The sequence below is a fragment of the Austrofundulus limnaeus genome, unplaced genomic scaffold (assembly GCF_001266775.1).
Source record: "Austrofundulus limnaeus strain Quisiro unplaced genomic scaffold, Austrofundulus_limnaeus-1.0 Scaffold290, whole genome shotgun sequence".
Lineage (NCBI taxonomy): Eukaryota > Metazoa > Chordata > Actinopteri > Cyprinodontiformes > Rivulidae > Austrofundulus > Austrofundulus limnaeus.
In genome coordinates, this window is record NW_013952692.1 from 5,118 (window position 1) to 16,155 (window position 11,038).

General features: G+C 42.9%; 1 protein-coding gene across 1 annotated transcript in view; it reads left to right on the forward strand.

Annotated features, from left to right (window-relative positions):
- Positions 1-563: 563 nt before the first annotated feature.
- Positions 564-11,038, forward strand: part of LOC106526719 (caM kinase-like vesicle-associated protein) — a 29,832-nt gene continuing 19,357 nt past the window's right edge. Inside the window, exon 1 of the mRNA XM_014021394.1 lies at positions 564-734. The gene's annotated coding sequence lies outside the window, so the exon portion shown is untranslated. The remainder of the gene's footprint in view (positions 735-11,038) is intronic.

Consider the following 11,038-nt stretch of genomic DNA (forward strand, 5'->3'; position numbering starts at 1 on the left):
CTGACATAGTTGACTTTACACAGTTGAATTAGTTGAAAATTTTAAAAACATATCTCATGCAATCTGTTAGCACTCAGAATATGTTATGGGAATTTGTCACAGCTAATACCACGTCATGTTTTAGATCAATACCTATAAAGTTGACTGAATTATAGCTAATTTTGTGTTTTCWAATATCAGTTGTCTGTGGCAGCCACCTTGAATTGGGTTGACCTCATAAGTTTATCAGCTGTAGTTGGATAACCAATGATTAAGTTCTGAGAGTTTCTTTAAAATTCATCCAGATTATTATGAGATATTTTGCTAACAGACACAGACAAACATATAATCACCCAACGTTTGCCTTTTGGTGATGTGTGWAGTTTTAATAAATCAAACAAATGCATTCTGACAACAAGTTTTTGCAGAGTAGGCTTTACTTTCTGATACTTCAACAGTTTTTCAGTGTTCTCCTATCAGCTGGCTGCGCTGCTCTGGACACCTCCCCCCTCGCCTCCTCCTCCCATCCTCTCCTCCTCTCTCCTCTCTCCTCCTCACGCAGAGTTCTCCGCGCACAGGCACAACAGATGGTAACAGTACTACAAGCTGCAGGAGCGTAAGAATTTGGCGCAGAAGTACTTTGATTTCTCCAAACTTGACTGGAACGTTTAGCCTGAGAGGAGCAGGGGGGATTCATTCTCCACTTCCTGACACTCACTGGATTCCACGTTTAACAGGCAGAATCTGCTGTCAAGGTGAGTTTTCCTGACTGATGGATGTGGTTAAAGATTCAGAATCTGTAATGACTGTGGGGTGAGTGTATTAACTGCACATTAGGATCCACTTCTARCACTTATTTCTGCTGAAATGTGTTCAGATTTGACTGAAAGAAGAACAGTTCTGGACAGAAGCCACTATTATATTTGTTGGTCTTTACATTTCATAGAAACATTTATGGTTAAATGTTATCTGTATATATTAATAACAGGAAGCCATTTAATTAAAAATGCAGCCARAACAGTTGACAAAGTTTAGAGGTGCAGAATTAAGAGAACACAGAAAGTTCAAAAACATCAAACCTCCCTTGAACTCTCATCTTTGTTTGCAGAGCTGTAAGTTTGAGCCTCCATTGTTTAACGGGAGTTTATTGCAGCACTTTATCTTCCCGCGATGCTCCGCAAGCGCACGGATGTACAGCGTGGTGCTGATGCTGCAGCCCTGTCACAACACCGAGCGAGCATCAGTCACAGATCGCTCCTGTTTGACAGGTTTAGGCAGAAACCCGAAGAGTGAAGCAAAGTTTTCACTTGAAAGAGAAAATTAATAATATTTTAAAAAGAAAAAACAAGCAGTTATGTTTGTCAAAAGTCAGTGAGGATCTCTGTCATGTGTTGTGATGTTTTATTCCCTTTAAAAAGTTACCAGAGGATCAAGATACTGTGAAGCCTGTTTTCACAGCAGAAACCAGCACAGATGTGTACTTCAATTCTGCTGGCCGAGGATCTTTATGTTGTTTCATTTTCAGTGGTCCAGTGGGTCAGCGTGAAAGGTATATATATATAAATAAACGATGAAGTGCTTTGCTTACCGTAGTGTCCGCTTTATAATTCTTTCAAAATAAACTACAAAGGCAGATACAAGCACTGAAACTGAGTTGTTTTTCTGTCAGGAAACAATTTGAAGCCTCTAAGGTACAGATGTGAAAAAACTATAATATTAACAGTCATGACAGGCATATTGAATATTCTAATATACGTATAAGCCCATTCTGGAACTTGGATTATTAGAAATTCATTCCACATGATTGACTAGCTAATGGCTAGTCCAAGAGGGACCAAGACCAAAATAAAGTGCTGCTTCAAAAAAGAGTTCCAAACCATTGAATTGCTCCAAACTTTTACACCACCCTCAGTTTCCTGTTACACAGGTTWTAACATAGATCTCTGTTAAAAGCAATAGCAGATAGCTTTAGCACATCCAGCCTGAAWATTGTAATATTTCAAAATATCTGCGTTATGTGAAACTAATGTCATAAAAATTTAAATATTAGTGTTGATTAAATCTTTATCCTTAAAAAAAATATTTATAAACCATTACACTACCATCAGTTTTGCAGTAATTTCTTATTTCGGCAGAACTTAAGTTTCAGGTAAACAATCACGTTCCGAGAAACTGATGTTGATGTAAAAGTTTATAAAAGAACACTGGCAGAAATAAATGTTTTAAGGCAGGGGTGTCAAACTCCTGTCCTCGAGGGCCGCTATCCTGCATGTTTTAGAGGTTTTCTTGCTCCAACACACCTGATTTTGATCGCTGGGTGATTAACAGGCTTCTGCCCAATTTGAAGAGTTAATTCAATCACTGAATCAGGTGTGTTGGAGCTGGAAAACCTCTAAAACATGCAGGATAGCGGCCCTCGAGGACTGGAGTTTGACACCCCTGTTTTAAGGTGTTCGTGGTCAGTCCTCTCCCAATTAAACACTTTCCCCCAAACTAAGGCAGTTCATGGAATCATCTACCATAGTTAAATTGTTCATGACTTTTACACAAAACCTCCCYTTTAAACATTCTGAAATGTCCCTTTTTAATGAAACGCAGATGCGGTCACTCTGGTTCAGGCAGGCTTTTTCTTAGAAAGCCTTATTGACAGCCAGATGTAAATAGATGAGACATTTTTCTGCAGCCTGTACGACACTGATGCTCTGAAATTTTCTATTTTATTACTCCACATTTGAGGTTTATATATATATATATATATATATATGTAATGACAGAATCTTAAGCAGCCAAGCTGAGCGTCACAGAGCTTTGCATTAAAAAATAATAACAGCGCTGTGATTACAGGTTAATGTAATTTGTTCAAATGCCATGTCCCTGAGTTTTCAGTGAGCAGTATGAATTTTACCATCTTCATGGAGGTCCAGACCTCCTTTGGGCCCCAGGTGGCCCTGTGGCAGCAGCAGCAAAGCACCACAATTACATCTCTGGGGAAAACAGTCCAACTTTGTGCTGCTCTGTGTGTGTGCTACAGAGGACTGCTTTATGACTGCTGAGGTACAAGTCTACATGTACTCCATGTTTTAACGACAGTTATGGGAACATTTTTTAATTTAGTTGGAACAAATGACCTGGAGAAGAGAGGCTCTTCTGCTCTGTGTAAATATGTAACAGCTGGATCAATGTGTGTAGGTCGACTTTTATTTCTTTCTGTTGTGCGTTCATTCATTAGTGCTTTTTGTTGGCTTTGCAGTGTTTGTACAGTAACACGGGTCTTGTTTTGTTGGGCTGCAGAGCTACATGACAAACCGACTTCACCTTGTGTGCTCCTATAGTTAGKCTGTGTCCACTGTGTGGTTATACACACTGAGCAACAATATTGGGGCATAAATTTTTATGCGCTGCAGCAGAGAAACCTCACTGACGGCCTGAGAGATTATCCTGTATCTAATACTGTATCTGCTCCTCATTTATCACACCTGCACATTCTGGATACATGCAGTGATGCATTTCAGCCAAGTTTGTTTATTTCACTAAAAAATTTCAAATTTCTCATGGCACAAGTGGGAAAAGACACAAGGGAAAATTCAACCTGTCAACACAATAACACTGTGTAACTAAGTCGACATCAGCCAGCACAAATATAACCTTWGTTAGTTTTTTTAAAATACTGAKCTAAAACTGAATGCAACTGTATCTGCAAGTCATTCATAACACATAATCTAAAAAAAATCTTTAAGTTTAACCAAAATTGCCACAACCCCCTTATATCTCATCATAAGACGACCTTAGTCTAAAACTCTGGCATAACAGACTGCAGGTGGTGAGGAAAGCTGTCTTTAACTGTCCCCCGTCACCGAGTGAAGACAGGACTTGGAAACAGGGGTGGAGCTAAACATTTTTTGCAAGTGGTGGCACAGGGGTGACCACAGTGTATTCTGAGGGGGGCGACGTGCAGTACAAATAAAACAAAACTACTCTGGATTTGAAATTTTAAGGTGACCACCACAGCTACTTTCAAACTCAAATGTTTTAAAGAAACACTGAGTTAAAATTTTGTGCAATCACAGCTAGTCACAATTCCAAGCTAATCACTTTTAGACTGACAAAACTGAAAATTAGTATAGTAGTAACTGAAAACATTATTTACAAAATTTTAAATGCTAATTAAAAATTCAAGATGGCCACCACAGTTAACTTTAAATGACCATAATTGAGCCATTTTAGGATTTATTGATTTGAAGTGTAGCGAAGAATGGTCCCAAACATTTGCTGATTGCYAATCCCAATTTAATCCTAGCGCTGTGATGCTAGTTTTACAAACGGCTATGATAGTCATTTTTAAACATRCACAGCTGATATTTTACATGGGAGTAACCAAGAATAATCATTAATAAATTCTGAATGCAAATGCAAAATCCAAGATGGCCACCACAGTTAGTACATTGATGACAAATAATTTTTTTTCCAAGATGGCGCCACAGTAGGCAGCCTGTTACTGCAGTTCCCAGCTTTTTTCCTACTTTTCTGTGTTTTTCTTGTGTTTAAGTTTTTCTTTTTAGCTCCTGTGTTGGGATTTCTACTGGTTATCAAACACACCATAGACCTGCAAAATCTTGCTACAGTAGTTGCATTCCTCTTACTCCTTTTGGGCCTTTTCTCTACCTCACTTGGAGATCCTGTGAGCAACTCTATTGTCTACAGCAGGGATCAACTGTTAGAGCTGTGCAACTGGAAGGGACCCTCACATGAGCGACCTGAGATCCCAAAGGAATTACGTTGTCGGAGGAGGGGATATAGAGAGAGAAGGAGATGGTACAAACCAAGCATTCCATCTGTTCTCATGGGTAATGTATGATCTTTAAACAACAAGACGGAAGAGCTGACAGGGCTAACCAGACTGCAGTTGGGGTACCAACAGTCTTCTGCTGTTTACAGAGACTTGGCTCATGGATCAGACACTGGACTCTGTCGTAACTTTGGATGGCTTTCAACTGGTGAGAGCAGACCGGAGCATTAGGGAGAGCGGTAAGAGGAGAGGGGGCTGACTGGTGATTTTATTTTTTTTAAATTTATTTACCGTTATTTTACCAGGCAAATCCCATTGAGATCTCAGATCTCTTTTTCAAGGGCGGCCTGGGCCTAAAGGCAACCTATTCTACATGTCTTTTTTGTTGTGGGGGAAACCGGAGTACCCGGAGAAAACCCACGCAAGCACGAGGAGAACATGCAAACTCCGCACAGTGATGTACGTTAATGAGAGATGGTGTAACCCTGGTTACACCATCTCTGGGGTGTAACCAGACCCCGCAGTCTGGTTATCATCTCTGGGGACTTCAATCATGCCTCCCCCTCTTCCACTCTCCCTAGCTTCAAACAATATGTTGATTGCCACACAAGAGACAACAAAACTCTGGATCTGCTGTTTGCCAACACCAAGGAGGCTTAAGCCTGGATTATACTTCAATAAGACGTGCAACAGCGGGTCGCTGATTGCGCAATTTCAGCGTGTCTTTTCCTTACCGAGTATAAAAGGGTTGAAGACGTGGTGGGCCATAAATTATCATAAATCCTCCCTCTGCCCTCCCATAGCTCATAAAAAGTATATAAACTACAATAACGATGGCTGGATAGTGTTTTTTTTCCACTCAACATCAGTGTTTAGTTGAGTGAAGTAGAGTTATTCTTACTTGTGACCAGCTGCGCGCTCACGTTTATCCTTGGGACCTGAATCAAAGCAGCTGCTCTTTGAGCTCTTTTAAAAACTGGCTTTGGACAAAAAAAAAGAAAAAAATATTATTTTTAGCAAAATAACACGCAGAAGGAATTGAGCTGCTCGGGTCCTGTTCTGGTCCAGCTCCAACTTCTCGGTGCTGCCACAGCTGAGGACCACTGGCCCGCTGAGGTGCTCCTCATRACAAACCCACCCACAAACTCTGGACCTATCACACACTGAGGGCCGCAACGACCCATCGGCACAGTTCTGACTAGAGGCAATGCACAAGACGGCTGTCACTGGGGGACAGCAGYGGGAGAGCAGACGGAAGTTGCGCAAATTTTTGTCACTCAGCAGTGGGAAAAGACGTGTGATTCGAAGTATAAACCAGGACTTACAGCTACCTCTCCCCCTGCTTGGTCACTCAGATCATAACGTGGTCCTTCTCCACCCCACCTACAGCCCCATTGTGAAGAGGAAACATCCCACCAAGAAGGTGATAAGGCTGTGGTCTGAGGACTGCAGTGAGGGCCTGAGAAACTGTAGCCATGTTTCCATCAAGGTTTTTTAATGCACATTTTGAAGTATTGCATCAGAAAAGATGAATGGAAACAGCATGATTCAACAAAACTTCCTCTAATTTGCCTAAAAGTTGATACACTCGCTTGAGGTGGTTTTTGGTTTCTTCGTAAAAGAGATAATGCAAAAAAGGACAGATRGAAACACATTTGCCGAATCAGTTCTGACGTAGCGAACCTTTACCTCACATGTTGATCAGCTGTTCTCGCTGTCTGTCTGAAACCGGTACCGGTACCAGAGCGACTGCAGCCGCGACTGCAGCTGGACCCTCCTCCCGCTGTCGGCGTCTTCTTAGTTATTCCTGTAATGTGAAAAAAATTGCATTTCTTTCTCTACGTCACCAGTCAGCATGTGACATCGCCAGAACTTGTTGATATGACAGAATAAATACAACTTTCCCGATAGTAGTAATGCATYCCTGATAACGTCTCTCCATTTTCCTGAGATRCAACTTTTACTTACTGTTTACTACATGCGTGCATCTGACGTAACTGATTTGCTTCAAGCCAGTTGATGGAAACACGTCTGATTCGCATTTATCCRTTATTTCCTTTTTGCAAAATTTWAAAAATTTGCTCAAAATTTGAATTAGAATTGGATGGAAACACGGTTTGTTTTGAACRTACAGACTAGCAGGAACTTTGCAGGCTCACAGAGAGGACATCGATGCCCTGACCSACTGCATCAACGACTACATGACCTTCTGTGTGGAGAACACTGTGCAAACTAAGAAGGTACAGTGCTTCTTCAACAATAAACTATGGGTGACTCCAGAGCTGAAAGCCCCGCTGAACAAGAAGAAGAGGGCCGTCAGATCTGGTTACAAAGAGGAACTGAAGAGAGTGCAGAAGGATCTTAAATACAAGATCTTGAGATGCAAAGAAAGCTTYAGGAGGAAAAAGGAGGAGCAGGKCCAACAAAACAAAGTCCGAGAGGTCTGGAGTAATATGAATAAAATCTCTGGCCACTTCAAAGACAATGGGGGAACCACAGGGCCTACAGATAAGGGGTGGGCTAACGACCTGAATTTGTTTTTAAAATAGATTTGACTCTGGCCCGTTGACCCCCTCCCCCACCCACCAGCTTCCAACTAGCCCCCACCATATGCTGCTCCCCCACTTTCTGCTTCCTGCACTCCCCTCACCTCCACCCACAACAGAACCAGCCCCAMCTCCCACTCCAACCCAGCCTCACATTCATCTCACAGCTGATCAGGTGAGAGTTAGGTCAGGAAAACAAAGATCGGGAAGGCAGCAGGACCGGATGGAATCAGCCCCAGACTGCTCAGAGACTGTGCAGACCAGCTCTGTCAGGTGGTCCTGCACGTCTTCAACCTGAGCCTGAGTCTGGAGAGGGATACTGATCTGTGGAAGACTTCCTGCGTGGTTCCAGTGCCAAAGATCACACATCCCAGGGAGCCCAACCACTACAGACCTGTGRCTCTGACTTGTCATCTGATGAAGACCATGGAAAGGCTCATACRGCACCATCTTCGTCCTGTGGTGAGCCCCGCACTGGACCCCCTGCAGTTCGCCTACCAGCCCGGCATCGGGGTGGAGGACACTGTCATCTACTTGCAGCACACATGTCTCTCTCACATAGAGCAAACAGGAAACACTGTGAGAGTCATGTTCTTTGACTTCTCCAGTGCTTTCAACTCCATCCAGCCTGTTCTGCTGAGAGGGAAGCTGGAGGGAGCCGGAGTAGACGGGCAGCTGACAGCATGGACCATCGACTACCTCACCAACAGACCATAGTATGTGAGGCTCCACGACTGTGTGTCTGATGTGGTAGTCTGCAGCACWGGGGYACCACAGGGCATGGTCCTCTCACCATTTCTGTTCAGTCTGTACACGTCAGACTTCAGGAACAACTCGGACCMCTGCTACCTCCAGAAGTTCTCGGAYKATACWGCCATCATTGGATGCGTATCAGATGGGAATGATGAGGAATACAGGGGGTCATCAGTGAATTTGTTGGCTTGTGTGAGAACAACGCTCTCCAAATCAATGCCAGCAAGATGAAGGAGATGGTCATAGACCTCAGGAGGAAGCCACCCCCTACAGCACAGGTGAACATCCAGGGAAAAGACATTGAGACTTTGGATTCTTACAAGCACCTGGGTGTTCACCTCAACAACAAGCTGGACTGGACTACRAACACAGACATCTTGTATAAGAAGGGCCAGAGTCAACTCYACCTACTGAGGAGGCTGAGGTCCTTCAGTGTCTGCARGACTCTGTTAAARACATTCYAYGAYAMGGTKGTAGAATCTGCCTTTTCTATGGAGGGGTCTTCTGGGGGGCTGGATGTACTGAAAGGGACAGGAACAGGATGGACAAACTGGTATGGAGGTCAAGCTCTGTGCTGGGATGTCCTCTGGAGCCTGCGGTAGTGGTGGGTGAGAGGAGGATGTTGACAAAGCTGACAGCCATCATGGACAATCCCCACCACCCTCGGCATGAAACTGTTGGGGAGGGGGGGTTTAGCCGCTCCTTCAGTCAGAGACTTAAACATCCTTGCTGCAGGATGGAGCCCTTCCGTAGGTCATTCATTCCAAGTGCAGTTAGACTGTATAACACATCATAACACATCAGTTACTTGGACAATTCACCTACACTGCCATCACTAATATGCACCTTCATATACATTCATTTATTTACTGTACTATACAGTACATATGTATATAAATGTATAAGCATATGTGTTTGTGTATATGTGTAGATGTGCACTGGTATATGTACATCATTATATATCACATGTGTACAGTGTTTTTTCTTTTATTTATCTTTCTTTGTTCTTCTCACCCTCTCCTGTATTGAGCTGCAGTGATGTGCAAATTTCCCTACTGTGGGTAAATAAAGTTTTATCTTATCTTATCTTATCTTATCTTATCTTATCTTATCTTATCTTATCTTATCTTATCTTTACCTTCAATTTGAATGGCTAAAACTCACACACTGAAATCCACAAACTTCACACACAAACTTCACACACTGAAATCCAAGAAGCTGCTGTCAAAAATATCAGTTCATCTTGTGAATCAGAATCAGAATAAGTTTTATTGCCATTGTCAGTGAATACACAGACTAGGAACTTGCAGTTAAGAACAACCATTCTTATTACACACACATAACAAACATTGGGGAGAATGGATGCCCAGGTTTTTCACAACATGGTCATGCTACATATTTGCAGCTTGGAATACACACAATAGGAAGGATGAGTTAAAAAAAAMMWKSYYYKRWYCYWWKKTTWMMMMWWAAMMMMRRARSMWWWKSYWAAAAAAACACTTGCTCAGTGCAAGGCAGYTAAGGAGGGGAGGGGGTGGYGGCTGGGGATCAAACATATGGTACGGGGTGGGATGCAGCAGAGCCGGTGACGTTTCAGGTTAATACTCCGTGCTGGAAGCAATCAGAGACCTCCAGAGTCCCAAACTAGTATTTATCAACCCAAGTTCAATTTATCASAGTCAGTTCTCTATCACCACCACTGTAGCCTTCAGACTGGTCCACCCACAGATGATATGGGGGAGGGAATGGGGGAACAAGCCTTCATTCACGTGTCAACCAAGGACGTTTWTATCACTGCCAAGCGCCAAGGTCAGCCGCTGCAGTGATCCGAAAAATAAACACAATTGTTTTGGTACAAGCAGCCTTGAATATCTTGCTGCTTTACAGTCTAACTGCATCTCTGTAATGGCTGAAAAAAATGCTGAATGTTCCAAATTTCATCACCTCCTTGCCTCTCTTTCCATCTGAAACTTCACCCAAGTGTGATCCTRCTCCTCACGGGCACGCTGCTGAACTGCGTTTCTCGTCAGAATCACATCCAGTTTGCGACTGACTTGTGACTTAATCCCCCCCAGCATCTGAGTCTGTGTGTTACCAGTATGGGAGACTCCATCCAAGGTTACTGACAGCTTTTCACAGGCCCGGACTGCTGTCAGGATTGCTTTCATTTTCCGATAGGCCAGAACTCCTCCACAGCCGATCAACAGGAATCTAGTTATCATAAATCCAAATATATACAAATCTTCCATGTCTTCAATGGAAAGTGGCGCCAAATAGATAAGGTTCCAACCCTAAGAACCAGCCACCCGACCAGCAACCACCATTCYACTGGGACAGCTGTGCTCCCCTCGTTCCAATCTCAGTGTGGGAAAACAATAGTGTCGATTGCCTTCAGAAACCACTTGACCAGATCAATAATTTCTTTTGATTTTGGATGATAGGTAGAAGRAAGGCTTGAAAAAGCTGTGAAGCAGGAAGGAGGGACAGGTTCAGTAGAGACAGCAAAAGCGTCCGACTCCTCTGAAGGCCAAGCAGAAAAAAAAGTGAGCTGGATAWCTTGAAAAATAAGCAATGTGTTGACCTCCACTTGGTCTGTGGTTGCATCTAAGCATAAAAAAGGGCCCTATGAAAAATTAGGTTACCCTTTAAAAGCCAAGATGGCTGCCACTGTAAATTAAGATATGTAAAACTTGTGAGCTGGATAACTTGAAAAATAAGCAACATGCCAACTTTCACTTTGATGTGTGGCTGCATCTAAATGTAAGAAAGGTCACTATTGAAAAATTGAGCTTCCAGAACAAAATTCAAAAAGGCCACAATCATACAAATACAGCCACCCTGATCATTTGAGGAAATGCCTTTCGCCTTTTTTTACTGAAAGACTTGGCCCGGACCAGCCATAGGTTCAAACCTTGGTTCAGCGTGTTTGCATAAGCCTTTATGGCCCAATTCTACCCTGATTTCTGGAACCACA